The sequence below is a fragment of the Passer domesticus genome, chromosome 6 (genome assembly GCF_036417665.1).
Source record: "Passer domesticus isolate bPasDom1 chromosome 6, bPasDom1.hap1, whole genome shotgun sequence".
NCBI lineage: Eukaryota > Metazoa > Chordata > Aves > Passeriformes > Passeridae > Passer > Passer domesticus.
Window position 1 is genome coordinate 29,308,115 of NC_087479.1, and position 13,860 is coordinate 29,321,974.

The window sequence follows — 13,860 nt, forward strand, 5'->3', positions numbered from 1 at the left end:
AGTACAACAATATTTTGCTATTTTGTGAATGTTTATTTTCTAACTAACCAGCTTATTATTTCCAAGCATTACATTCCCAGCATTGCCACAGGGGACACACAGCAATGTGTGTGGCCCAGGATCCGGACACGTCACTGACACCCAATGTAGAAAATACAATAGCAGAATTTGTTTCCAGCCTTATCTTCTGAGTATGGAGGAACAGCCCTCTGTTGTGTGACGCTTTAGCAGGAGACAATGCCTTTCAGGAACGTCGCTGGGGGCCGGAGCAGCGATCGCACACCTGACCGATTCCAGGCTCTCCGCTGGGAAGAGCCAAACTGGGAAGAGCCAAACCCGACTCCCGCCCCGCGAGCTTTCTGTGCCAAGGTGAGAACGTGTTTCTGTCCCAGCACGTTCAGCGCTGCAAAACTCGTCAGAGAGCTGAAAGGGCGCGTTATACGTTAATTTTGGAGGTTTGCCCGTCTAAACTCCTAATCCCGGCGCCGGGCGCCTCCGCCTGCCCCAGCGGCTCCGGCGGGACTCCGGCCGCGGCGGAACCCGGCCCGCGGGAGGCTTCCCGGCCGCGGCGGGCGCACGCCTCTCCCGCGGAGCGCTCTCGCGGAGCGCCGCTGCCGCCAGCCCGGCTCCACGGCGGCTCCGCGGGCGCGGAAGCGGCGCGCAGCCCCCGCGCAGCAGCGTTTGATGTTCCCTCCCTTCAGCGATCCCAAACTCCGCTCCAACGCGCTTATTTCCTCCTGCCTCCCAAGCCAGCTTCCTGCCCGCGCTGCCACCGCTTTTCCCCGGCATCCCGCCCGCCCCGCCGCGCCGCCGGTTCGCGGGCGGCCCGGGACGGTGGCGGCGGGGGCGGTGGGCGGCCCGCGGGCGGCCGCGATTGGCGCAGCCGGCGCACGTGGGGCCGCCCTCTCGCCTCGGCGCTGGCAGCGCGGCCGCCGCCGCGGGGCACGGCAGGGCAGGGCGGCGGAGCGCACCGAGCTCCGCTCCGCGCGGGTCTCCGCGCACCGCACGCGGCGCTGCGGCGGGGAGGGGACAGAGAGCGCGGAGTCAAGCCGAGCCTGCGAAAGGTGGGTGTGGGGGCTGCAGACGCCGCGCTGCGGGTCGCGGTGGCGTGGGGTGGGCGGGGGCGATGTCCCCATCGGCTCCCTCGGTGGCGCGCCGCGCTCGCCCCGTTGGGGCTGCTGGCTGCGCGGCGCCCGCGGGCGGAGCTCTCGGAGGGAGAGAAATCACTAACTCGGGCCAGCGAGTTAGTGATCAACTCCGCGGTGGCGTCCTCCGCCCCGGCACGGCCCCGGGACCTCCTGGGCGCGCCGGGGGTGCCGGGCCGAGGCAGCGGGGTGAGCACCCCGGGGGGAGGCGGCCGCTCCCGCGGGCCGGGGCGGTCGCTGGCGGAGCCGCGGAGCTCCGCCGAGCGCCGTCTGCGGCGCGGCTGGGGCGAGGCGGGCGGTGCGTCCGGCAGCGCAGCCCTTCAGCCCTCGCCGTCGGAGGCTGTGGGAGCGGGGGGCCCGGCCCTGCAGCCCCGGCACAGGAGGCTCTGCTCTGCGCTGCCTGGAGCCGCTGGTGCAGCCCGGCGGTGGTCAGTCCCTGTCACCGTCCTCGGGAGGTTCTGCGGGTGATGAAGAGCTGCACAGAACCGGCCATGAAGCGCTAAGCTGATGTACTGGTCCCCTTCCAACGCGATGTTTCAAGAGTAACCTTGACAGTCCAGTGAAAGGACCACCAGCACCTTCCCTGCTTTCTGTTCAAGGCAGCTTTGCTAATGGAAAAGTAAAATCTACAATAGCTGTAGTCATTATCCACTTGTGATGGATAATCCACAGCTGATGGAATCTGAAGTTCAAGGAAATATTTACCATTATTTAGAGAAATGTGTTATTCTTTTTTCATCATATTTTGCCCCCTGTCAAACAGAGGAGCTTATGTTTAAGGAATTGCATCACTTTTCAAATCCCTCTATCTTTGTCTAAATATAAACTGTCTTATAGGATGTCTTCAACTTGGCTGTTTTCCTTTTGTGAGTCAGAGCTAGTGTTAACTGGTTTTCATTGCTTGAACGGGCTCCACAGACCCATGACACCTCTCTTTAAGAGTTTTAGGAGTTGTTGCTCTTGTGATTGGGATCATCTGGCAGCTCTGCTTAACGTTACTGAGGCAGACAGGACCTTTTCCAGCCTAAAATACTAGAAGATGACAATAAGGTATCTTGATTTTCTTTTGATTATGACATCTAATCAGTGCTGCAGTGACTAACTCTAGGGGAGGTCTGTAACATGTCATCTCTTTTAAGGGAGGAGGGCAGGGAAGTTGGATCTTGCTGGTGATGCATTGCGTTAGCAGCTCAGGGCTTTCTTTTTCACATCTGTAGTTTCCAAGCACACTTTACTCCTGATTTTTTCTGTAATTCTAGTAAGTTATTTTAATGAGGCCCTAAGAACTCAAAACATAATGAACACAGAACACTTGTGGTAGTTTGAGTGCAAGTAATCATAATGGGGAGTTGGGCATTTTTTTCCCATACTCTGTGAATAGGAATTTATAGCTTCTTGCCCCAGGAAGAATGTTCCCTGTGGGGCTGATGTTAGTCTATTTGAAAAAGTCACTTTCAGTGAAATGTTTAAGGCTTTTCTGCTGGAGGAAATGCAGTTACATTGTAGTCATGCCACCCTAATTTCCCATCTATTACTCTTGATTTTCTTCAGGAGTATGCCTTAAAAGTTGCATGGCACCTTTAAAAATGCACTAAGGTAAAACAGTGAAAATAAAAAGTACTGTAACATTTTGAGTGTAGAGTGAAAGCACCATTTTGGAAGTTAGCCCAGTCACCATTTTGTGATAGCTTCCTCAGGTGAAGGAATTTCCAGGTGGAAAAAAAAAAGGCTGTGAAGAATTATGCAGTGGAAAGTAAGGGGTATCATACCTACCCCTGAGTAAGAGTGTTTGCTATGTTGACTGAGATTTCTCTTAACTTGCACGTGTTGATTTCTTATCTGTATTTCATTTATTCTCAAGTTTCTGTGTGTCTCCTAGACATGGTATGGATAGGAACATGTAAAGTCAGGGAAGTGTGATGATAGCATGGTGTTATGAGCTATAGAATGGTCAAAGAGAAGTACTTTATGGTTTGGTTTTTTTTCTTTTAGATTTGTGTTTACATCACCTCAGTCCTCTGTGGATGTGTGATGTTTAGACACCGAAGAGAATATAAGCCATTTATGAAGTCCTCAGTATGAATGGGTTTTTTTTCCTCCTGGTTGAATATTTTCTCTTTGTACTATTTAAGGCTACTTTTACTAGAAGTTCACTTCTTAAGTAAGATGAATTCATCAATAGGTACTTCCTGTATTTGTAGTGTTGTTATTAGATTAAAGCATACATTTTAGAAAACTTAAAAATACCTTTTTTAAAAAATGCAGCTTATAAGGCTATATGGGATGTCTTCTGTTCTATTATGAATAAAATTATATGAAATGCCTGCTCTGCAAAATAGTAGCTGTTAGTTTTCTTTGGGGAGAAGTGTGCTGTCTAAGTAATAGTGCATTTGTTCTTTCTTTCTTCTTCCCTTGTAACTTAATGTCCATTTCCAGTGTCCAGCTGGTAAGCTATCATTGCCGAGGTTGTACAAAAGTGTTTTAGTCACAGGTGTTCGGATATTATGGTGGTAAGACAAACTTGTCTCCAGCTTGTTTTTAACCAAGCTGGAATGCCATAGCTAACGTGTGCAGAGAAAAACCAAGTCCTTCAAGGTAACACTTAATTTTCCTAGTCCTGGGTTGGTGATCTGGTGATGTTGGGGATTTGAAAAATGGATGAATTAAAAAGCCTTGACATTAATTTATATTGTATCCAGACATGCCAGTGAATTCATTAATACACTTTTGCATATGACTGCAGCAGTTAGTGCTGGTTTAACTGTATAGAAGCATGTTTAAATTTAGGCTTTTGGTTTGTCTGTTTCTTGTTCTGGGTCAGGAAATGCAAACTAGGATATATCTAGTATTTTATCAGTGATAATAAACTTGTGTGATTGTTTACAGTTTCTTCTTGTGTAGCATTCTTTGGTTATACAGATCTTTAATTTTATCCCCAACAAATTTCTTAAGCTTGGAGAAAAGGAGAGGAAAATAGTAATAATAATTCAAGGCAAGCTGTATTAACAAGAGAAAGACTACTGGTTTTCCTGCCTAAATGATGTCATAGAACATTTAGGCTGTGGTGTGCAGGAAGAAACTGGTTTTAGGGAAGTGGGAGGAAGGCTATTGCCTCTTACTACTTTTTTTCCCCTCCTCTGGGTAATCTGCTATCATGGAAGGGAGTGATGATTTTTCAAAAGCAAATGCACTTCTGAAGCTATATATAGCAGAAATAAACTCATGAAATATATTCACTGAGTAACTGAGGGGCAAAAAGATATCAGACCATTTAACAAAATCATTGTATTAAAACTCTTTCAGAATTGCCAGTATCCTCTTCCATCCTGAAAAAACCTTTTCCCAGTAGTCCATCTTCTTTTCCAGTATACATTTGTTGGAGGCCCACTTGACTTCTGGCATGTGTTGTTCATTGTGGTGCTCTAGAGCTCCTAGGTGAACATTAAGCTGCCTTTTTTTCCATCTTAAGCTTAAGCAGACATCCTCTTCACCTGAGGTTTTTGACACAGTGCTGTGGGGCTTCTTTGTCATACGTATAAGAGATTCCTGTGTAAATGGGGATTGCATGACTGTGAGTTAGCTTGATAAATTACATATTCCTACTTTCCCTTTCATAATTTTTCTTTGCACATAGTTTTGGGAAAGGATTCCTGCTGTGCTGAAGTGCTGCAGGTCTGGGAGCAGATTGGACTGTAATGTTGCTGTGGTCTTTACAAGACAGCACTTGTGTTGGATTTCTGATGCTTGGAAGACCCAGGTTTCTATGTGTCTCTGTTGTCAGTTTCAGAATTTTATATGTAGATAACAGTGGTAATCTACTGTCAACAGCCCCAAGGGAAAATCCAGACGCTTCTGTTCTATAGCATTTTGATTTCCTTAGTAAAACAGGAGCATTGGGGGAGCTCAAGGTTGTTCAGTGGTGCAGAATTCTTACCACTGGCTATAAATTCAAGTTACTGAAGTTATGGTCATGAACTGCGGATTAAAGTCCAGCACTAAAAGCTGAACTTGGGGTTTTTTTGCCCTTAAAAATTGGTTCTAGTCTTGCTGTAGGCATGAGAATGGTGCCAGCTCCAGGACACTTGTTTTTTGTGTTTTTTTTTTTTTTTTTTTTTGGTTTTTTTTTTGTTTGTTTTTTGGTTTGTTTTTTGGGTTTTTTTTGTTTTTTTTTTTTTTTTGTTTTGTTTGTTTGCTTGTTTTTGTTTTTTTCATCTGCCTTTGCTGTCTTGTGTGGTTTTAAACTTCAGACACTTTCACTTCATTATCTCTTTCTAGAGATTGCATATATTTTCTATATATGTGAAGTTTCTAAGTAGTGTGAAACACACTGTGTAACTGCAGGTCCATTAATAATAGGGCAAACCTCCACATTACATGTATGTGTATGAGACACTTAGGATGGAGAGACTTTGGAAAACAAGTTTCTGGGTCGGTTGGGTTTTTCTTGTCAATGCGTAAAACAGTACGCTTAAATGTATAACAGTAATAAATAATAAACTTGTTTTGGAGTAGATTTCAATGTAAGAAATTAACATACTCCTACTTGAGTTAAACTAAGCCATGGTTAAATTATTAAGATTCTGCTGCTGTGGAAACAATTCCTTTTTTCTTGATGTGTCACCATAAGATAGAACTGGAAATGTAACTTTTGTGAAATTTGGTGCTTGCCTGCAATTCATCTGCAAAAAAGAAATACTTATAATTTCTTCTTGCTAACTGTGCTGGCCAACAAGTTTATTATTGACACATTTTGTTTGTGGGTCTCCTTTTCACAAGCCATTCTGTGTTATGTTTGCAGGCTGTTTTAGACAACACTCTTTGTATCTTGCAAATACTTGCCTGGAGAGCCAAAACAGTAATTCCTTAACTTTACTTACAGTTTTTTTCCAGGGTTGTTGAGGTGCAAAATTGAGATGTAATCTAATATTTTTCCTACCTTTCCACTTACTAGTGTGTTTAGGAGGAGGGGAAAGAGCAAACAACTTGCCATATGCAGTATACACTTGGAAAACTCCCTCTTGGTAATTAATAGAAATTCTTGGATGTTCAAGAGCTTCCTCTTGAATTGTTTGCCTTTAATGGGCCATTAGCTGAGCATATAAACTTTCTGTATTCATTTAAAGGGACACAATACTTAGTTCAACATTGGTAATCGTATATGGAAAGAAAGAAGGAAAGACTATGATCAGTTATTGACAGACTGGAATTATGCAGTTAGAGTGAGTTCCTGTTAGTTCATTTATTTCTTTGAGCTTGTATGGCAGGTTTCTGACAGTGTAATAAAGTGTCCAAGTGCTCTGATATGCCCAGAGGTTAGTGACTAGTCTCTTAGCACCTCTGTGACTTTAATATAAACATGGCAAATAGTTTTTTGAAGTGGCAATTTTGTAGGTTAACAATCCTCTCTACCCTCTAACAGCAAACACTTGTAAGTCTGTAGGATGCCATGCTCAGAGATGTGCTCTGCTCATGTGTAAAACTGCAAAGGGGCTTCTTTCTGGCTTCCTGGTGGCCATCAGTTCCTTGCTGGTAGGCATCCACTGCAGGTGGATGGCAGGCTCTGCACCTGGGCCTTTGCCATGTTTTTCGTTGCCTGAAAGTTACAAGATTCACAGAGACAAAAAAGTGTCTGGTGTCTTTCCACAAGAAAGGGCCAACAAAAACCTTGTACTCAGCTGCCCTTAGTGTCTTAAGGAAAGATTTAATGGTGGGTGTTTAAACTCCAAATTTACAACTTAGTTTTGTAATTTTAAAATCTAGATCTATGCTGAAGGGGTTGCCTTAAAGAAGCAGTCTGACTTTAAAATACAAAAACCTCCAGAAGATCACAGAATTGTAGAACAGCTGAGCTTGGATGGGACCTCTGGAAGTTCCTTTTTACAGTTTTATTATACCATTCTCTTTAGGAGAAGAGCTGTGCTAAGCTTAGCTGTTTTTGGACAGTGCTCTCAGGCCCATGGTGTGATTATTGGGATTGTCTGTGCAAGGCCAGGAGTTTGGCTTCATGATCTTTGAGGATCCATTCCAACTCAGGATGTTCTATGATTTGTTTTGGGAGATACAGAAAGGATGTTGCAGCTTGTAAATATAGAGGCTCACTAGTGTGAGGGGATAGCAAACAAAGAAGACTTTGTTTTGTAAGCAGACAGCTGAGTAAAGTCAGAGGCACATTCACAGATGGAATGGAGTTCTTGGTTACTGGAACTGAAATTTTCCTAACTTACATTTTTTTGAACCTTAAATGGGAACCTTTTAAGAATCATCTTACATTGTGCCCAAGCTATTAATTTTTGTCTGATCAGTACAGAATTTCAGTTTCAGTATGTTCTTTGAAAAAGCATTATTCTTGACTGATTTTAGTAAAACTCACAACTGAAGAAAATTAATTTGTCATTTGTTTATTTAAAACATCGGTTTTACTGTAGCCTGTGTGCATTTGCAGCTGTTCAGAAGTGACTGTCAGAGGAGCAAAGAATGATTCAAAACCATATGAGGTGCTGGATGCTTCCCACATCACTGGTAACGTATGATCTGTATTTGAAAAATGTAAGCAAGACTGAATCTTTACATGTTTTCATGTTTCTTTTTCTGGGCAATTGACTAGTTTGACTATAACATCAGACTGCGTTTGCTATAAGTTAGGGTATTTGTATCACTTTCCGTTTACCAGGGCTGAAATATACATACAGAAATTCACGATTCAAGTGTTTGTTTTGAAGATTCTGATTTAATTTAACTCCTGTGGAAGCTAAAGGCTGTAGCTGACTTGACTGGAACTTGAACAGAGCAGGCAGGCAAGCTTTGTCCCATAGAGTTGCTTTAATGTTTCTGTTTCCTATGTATTTAGTAAGGCTTCAGATGTTCCTTTAGTATGTAACTACAGACATAGGTAATGTATTTCTTAGATGTAGAGACACAGTTACTGTATATAATCTATTGCTTAAATATCCAAATACAAGATTAAGGATTTGCCATAGGTGATCAGTTGTACCTTGCAGAGTTGTTTATTAACCTGCACTTAGACACAGATTGTGTTTGTGGTTGAGTCTGGGCTGTAAACGAGTCTTTTATGTCAGTTCTGCATTGACTTGTGACTTATGCTGTCTGCTTAGGCACCTGATTATCTTCTGACCTGAGGTGTCCACATTTCCTGTCAAGTCAGTGGAAGGAGTTGAAAGCCTTGGGGGCATGAATCACAGCACTGTAGTGTTTCACAAAATAGTAATGACATTACTTCAGTAAGCAGTATTAAAAAGCATGATCAGAAATAGCTTTTATGTACGCTGGGAGTAAGGCAATACAATTTTGTGACTACTGTGTTAACTGAAGGTAGCTGTGTCTGTTGGGTTACACCTCATTTGCACATCTTGACACATCACTGTCCCTGCTTGCCCCAGTTTGCCAAGGTCATACTGAATTGTGGATGGTTCTTGTCCCCAGCCCAGGAAATCAGATGCATGGGGGTGTCTCTTGAGAAAGCTTTGGGAAGGTAAGCTAATTGGTTATCTGTGAAATTTTTCAGGAGGAAGCTAGGACTTAGGACCTCTAACTTACTTTAATGATTTGATGGCATCTGAAATATGGCATTTAGTGTCTTAAAAGTAAATTCCTTGTGTCCAATATGATATTTTAACTCAGAGCCCTTATCTGACCAAAAGCTTACGTGACAGCCTTTAAAGGATTAAGAAGCCAGTGTGCCTATAGTTTGATAAAGGAATTTAGTAGATGGGAGCCATGTATAGGGCACCTTCAGAGCCTTGTAAGAATTACATAAAAGACTAGTTTCAGGTTCTGTTTGGTTGCTAGACAAGGTTTCATTTTAGGGGACAAGAAGTATGCAATTAAAAAATATTAGACTTAGTAACTTTTAATTTTTTTTGGGGGGTAAACATTATGCATTTTAACCTCCTAAAAATAAAACTTCCAAGATAAGCTCTGTAAGCTAAGAAATATACTGGATTTAGTCGTCATGTAAAACAACAGTGCATTAAACTGCCCTTCTTTTTCTTTCAGTGGTGGTTATTGTGAAAGATACCACAGTGTTTTGGAGTGGGAGTATAAGGGTTTATGATGGTTCCAGATGCCTGTGGGTCCAGTTACTTCTGTATAAATCTTCTCATTTATTCTTGTAGAAATGATTGTTTATTTGTCAAAGTGGGCAGGTCTGGGCTGAGGCAAGGCTTGATCCTGTTGTCCTTGGAGTGCAATAACAGTGTTTCTGCATTCCCCTTAAGGGAATGATAAGACCATGTTTGCAACTCTGCTTTCTGTTCTTCTCCACTAATTTATTAGAGAGCTGATTTGGTTTTCTGGATGTTTGGGCAAAGAAAACTGAGAATTCTCCAGTAGTATTAGACTCTTGTTTATTTCATGTTTGTCCCCTATGGAAACTTATGAAGCGGGATATAGTCAAGATGCTGACATAGCTTGTGATTAGTTACTTGTTTCAAATAGTAATAGCTGATGTCCTCAAATCTTAACTTGAAAATACTGATCGGTTTTGTGTGTGAAAATGGGCTTGTTATTAATTCAAAAGCTAAATTCACAGGTTTTTGGGTGTTTTTTTTTGTTTTTTTTTTTTTTTTCCTATTCCATTTGGTTACAGTGGAAAGTGCAGGAATGGATTGTCTTTGACAGTAACCCAGGTACCACTGGGTGCTAAGGGGGGGCTTCCTTACAGCTCTCTCTGAGCAATGATTAAGCTGAAGAATGCATTTGTGCAGCCTTGTAACGCTGACCTGGTGGTCCCATAAGTGCTTAGCAGATGCCAGACTCTCCCATACATTCATGGGCTGGCTGTGGTGACCCCTTCATTTTCTGCAGAAGGAAATGATCTTAAATGAGTTGATCAAGGTGATATCTCTAATAAAACTGTGATAATAATACATCTTTCTAGTTCTGTTTTTATAGATTATCAGACTTTATCTTTTAAGCAATTCAGTAAGAAACTTTTAATCAACTCAATGTGCATTTGAAGTCCTCTTAAAAATTTGCTAATTCTTCATATGGAGAATCTTGCTCAATGTATAACACAAATATCTTCCCTTTCCAGCTTATAACAAACCCGTTACTTAGGTTTCTGAGTAAAACAGGCAGTGATGTATATGGACTGGTTTTCTGTCTCTTTCATTGTGCATCTGTTGTGTCTTCCTCTGTGTCTGACATAGTTTGTGCATGTACCCCACACATAGTCTGTGCATGTCTCTGCACAGAAGGAAATGAATTTTCACAGGTGGAGCAATAAAAGCCACCCTTGTGAAGGTGTAGTGTCTGGGTGTTTCACAGGGAGCTGGTTTGGTGGCTATGAGCATTTTCTCACTTCCTGATGGTGACAAAGCAGTAAATCCCAGGTTGTTTTTCTCTATGTTCCCCCCACTATGTGGATTTATTTCATGTTCTTACAGCAAAGGCTTATCTGAACTTCAGGATGTTCCCAGCTTTGACATGAGTGCTCATACTTATTTTTGCCTTTTCATTTAATCATTTTTCCTCCCTCCCTTTTCAAAAGGGTGGCATGAGGTGAGGTTGACAATTGATATCTGTTGTGACTAAAAGGGAGCCTTGCTTTTTTGATAGAGGGATGAATACATAATTTTGCATGCAGTAAGAGGAAAATGCTTTTCATTTCACTCAGTGAGCTATGCTGAGGAGGGGATAGTAGGGATCAGAAAAGTGGAATCCAGTCTGTGACATAATGTATTGTAGTATGTTATGCTGAGTAAAATTTCCTGAAAATAGAAAAGAGATATTAGAGGACTCCCAGGAAATGCAGCAATTCCCCATGAAACATGTCTGAGATGGGAGGAAATGAGTGTTCAGTGCTACTGAAACACAGAGAGGTGCAATGAGTTGTCTTCTGAGGTGTGGGAGCTATGGGAGGTATTTATCTGATTAATGAACCAGTAGCACTGGTTCAGCTGTCTTCCATGGACAAGGATTATTCCTGTAATGTGGTCTCAGCTGTGTCTAATCTCCTTCTAATGTCTCTCTGTTATCTGCCTTTATAATTTTGTCTGTTTGTTCCTCATTTCTCACTATTTTCTTATCTTAGCAACCCTTGTACATTATTTTAATAGTGAAGCTGTTATCTTTCAAACCTCATTTAGCAGTCCCCAGGGACTTCTTAAGGGCTTTAATAGGTGTGTATTTCCCTGTCATGTGTCAGTTTAAACATTAACTTTGGCATCTTTGGTCAAAGAATGTTGACTAGAGATTGATTTCCTCTATTTTTAGGTGAGTTCTCACCTTTCTTTGTGTTCTTATTTTCTCCTTTAAATAATTATGCTTTTCTAGTTTATGTTGGAAACAAGGTAACCACTGGGAAGAGTAAGATGCGACTCAGATGACTGGAAAAGGGGAAGGATTGTGCCCACCTGTAAAAAGGATAGAAAGGAGGATCCTGGAAGCTACCAACTTGCCAACCTCACCTCTGTGCCTGAGAAGGTCATGGAACAAACAGGTCCTCCTAGAAGCCATGGTAGGGCACATTGAGGACAGGAAGGTGACTTGAGACAGCCAGCACGACTTCACCCAGGGCAGGTCCTGCTGATAAGTGGTCCTCTATGTTGGAGTTACTCCATCAGTGGACAACAGAAGCTACAGATGTCATTTATCTGGACTTTAGACATGGTTCTCCCCAACATCCTTCTCTTTAAATGGGAGGGAGAAGGATTTGCTGGGTGGACTGTTAAATGGATAAGAAATTGGTTGGATAGTCACATCCAGAGGGTAGTAGTCAACAGCTCAGGGACCAAGGGACATCAGTGACAAGTGGTGTCCCTTAGGGATCTGTAAACTGTGTTATAGACATAGGGATTGAGTGCACCCTCAGCAAGTTTTCAAGTGACACCCAGCTGAGCGGTGTGGTTGACAAACCCGAAGGATAGGATGCCATCCAGAGGGACCTGGACAAGCTCAAGAACTGTGCCCATGGCAATCTCAGGAGTTTTAACAAGACCAAGTGCAAAGTGCTGCACCTGGCTGGGACAACCCCTGGTATCAGCACAGGCTGGGGATGGACAGAGCCAGAGCAGCCCTGCCCAGAAGGACTTGGGGTGCTGCTGGCTGAGAGGCTGGACATGAGCCAGCCACGTGTGCTGGATAATCTTTATGGTCCCTTCCAACCCAAACCATTCAATAGCTCTGCAGTTGTGTGACTTGCTTTGTAGTTTCCATTTCCTTCTACTTTCAATTCTACTTCCCTTTCACAGTGTTTCTTCTGAGTTGCATACTTTAAATGAAGCAACAAAGTTATTGATGATAAGGGATGAAAGGTAAGTGTTCTGCAGATGCCACTGTGGTATGTTGTGGATCTTTCCAGATGTGTTATTACACTCTGTGACAGGATGTGAAATATTCCACACATTGAGTAAATAATAGCTGTTATGAATAAATGCTTTTAAATTAGCAGAGTTGGATCTGAACATCTTAAAATGAAAATCCTGAAGAAATGTAGATAGAATAAGGAAGGACCTGGAATTATGCTAATTAAATGGTTGCTTCTTACTCTGTTGTGGAACAAAAGAAGCCAATGCTTTGCAAGTGCTGAAGGGTCACTGAAAAGAAAAAGACAAATTTGAAATTGTGGGTGGTTGTTTGCCTCAGTATGGTGCTGGCAAGTCTAATATACTTTGTTATGTGCAGAGTATTCTGTGTTTAATTAAGCTTAAAATGTGAGTAATGTATATTCAAAGGCAAGATAAATGCATCTGTTATCTTTTAATCTTTCATTGAATTGAGCAATTGATTTCAGTGTAGGATTATCTGTATTACAAGGTACAGGACACTGAAGGGCTGCTTCTGCTTCTGGTTGGCATTTTTCATTGTTCTAAAATGTCTTAGCACTTTAAGTACTGGCAATATCTATGTAGTACTTGGAATTTTGTATTGTATTTCTTTAAAAATTATTGGTTAAAAGTTATCTTTAGTATACATAATTTGTAAATTAATTACATATTTATGTGTACCTGAGATCTTTGCTTTCTAAGAGGTGAATTTGCATCTCTGCATAACCACAATATTTTGGTTATTTTGTTTTGGTCTTTGGCCTGAATGGACATCTGAGGCAAAAAAATTTCGCAAGATTTATTAGCAGTATATCCTTGCTTGATTCTAGATGGAAATCTCTCAGTTCTCTTGGGGGTCCTATGAAATTATTATTTCCTACAGTAATAAAATAGTCTCTCAAGTATAAATGATGCTAGAATTGTCAAGCTGAGCGAGCAACTAAAATCAATGAGTCGCAAAGAATTCCAAGTATGCATCTGGCTATTAGGGCTATACCCGCAGTTTTGTGATATCTTTATTTGGGAAAACATCTCTTGCTTTCTTTACTCGCTGTGCAGATGGCCATACAAAAGATTGCTCTTTGAAGAAAGACTGAAACATCAGTAGGCATAGTAGATAAAAGCACAGAATGCATTTAACACTCTCTTTCTTAATTTCAGAATCTTTCTCATGAGGATTTAGAAGCAGCTCTTACAATGATGTAGCTTTTGGGAAATTAGTATCCTTGTAAAAGCTAGATGAAAGCCTTTTAAGAAGTTGTAAGAACAATATTTGTACCATGTGCTATGTGCCTACATTCATGGCTCCTTTATTATAGATCTTGGTTTTTACAGAGTTGCCTGTCCTTGCAAACCTTTCTGTGTGAAATTTTCTCAGAGAGACAGAAGGTTCTAAAATACTAATAGATCTTGTAGTCCATAACACATGT

The 13,860-nt window shown here is 42.1% G+C and overlaps 1 protein-coding gene across 4 annotated transcripts in view; it reads left to right on the plus strand.

Moving 5' to 3' along the window:
* The first annotated feature begins 254 nt into the window (after window positions 1-254).
* STXBP6 (syntaxin binding protein 6) overlaps window positions 255-13,860 on the plus strand; it is a 92,457-nt gene continuing 78,851 nt past the window's right edge. The window contains exon 1 of one of the 4 annotated variants that reach the window (XM_064424085.1): window positions 255-369. The gene's annotated coding sequence lies outside the window, so the exon portion shown is untranslated. Of the gene's footprint in view, window positions 370-865; window positions 1,065-7,587; window positions 7,665-13,860 lie in introns of those variants that run through there. The other 3 variants (XM_064424087.1, XM_064424083.1, XM_064424084.1) reach the window with 3 other exon arrangements.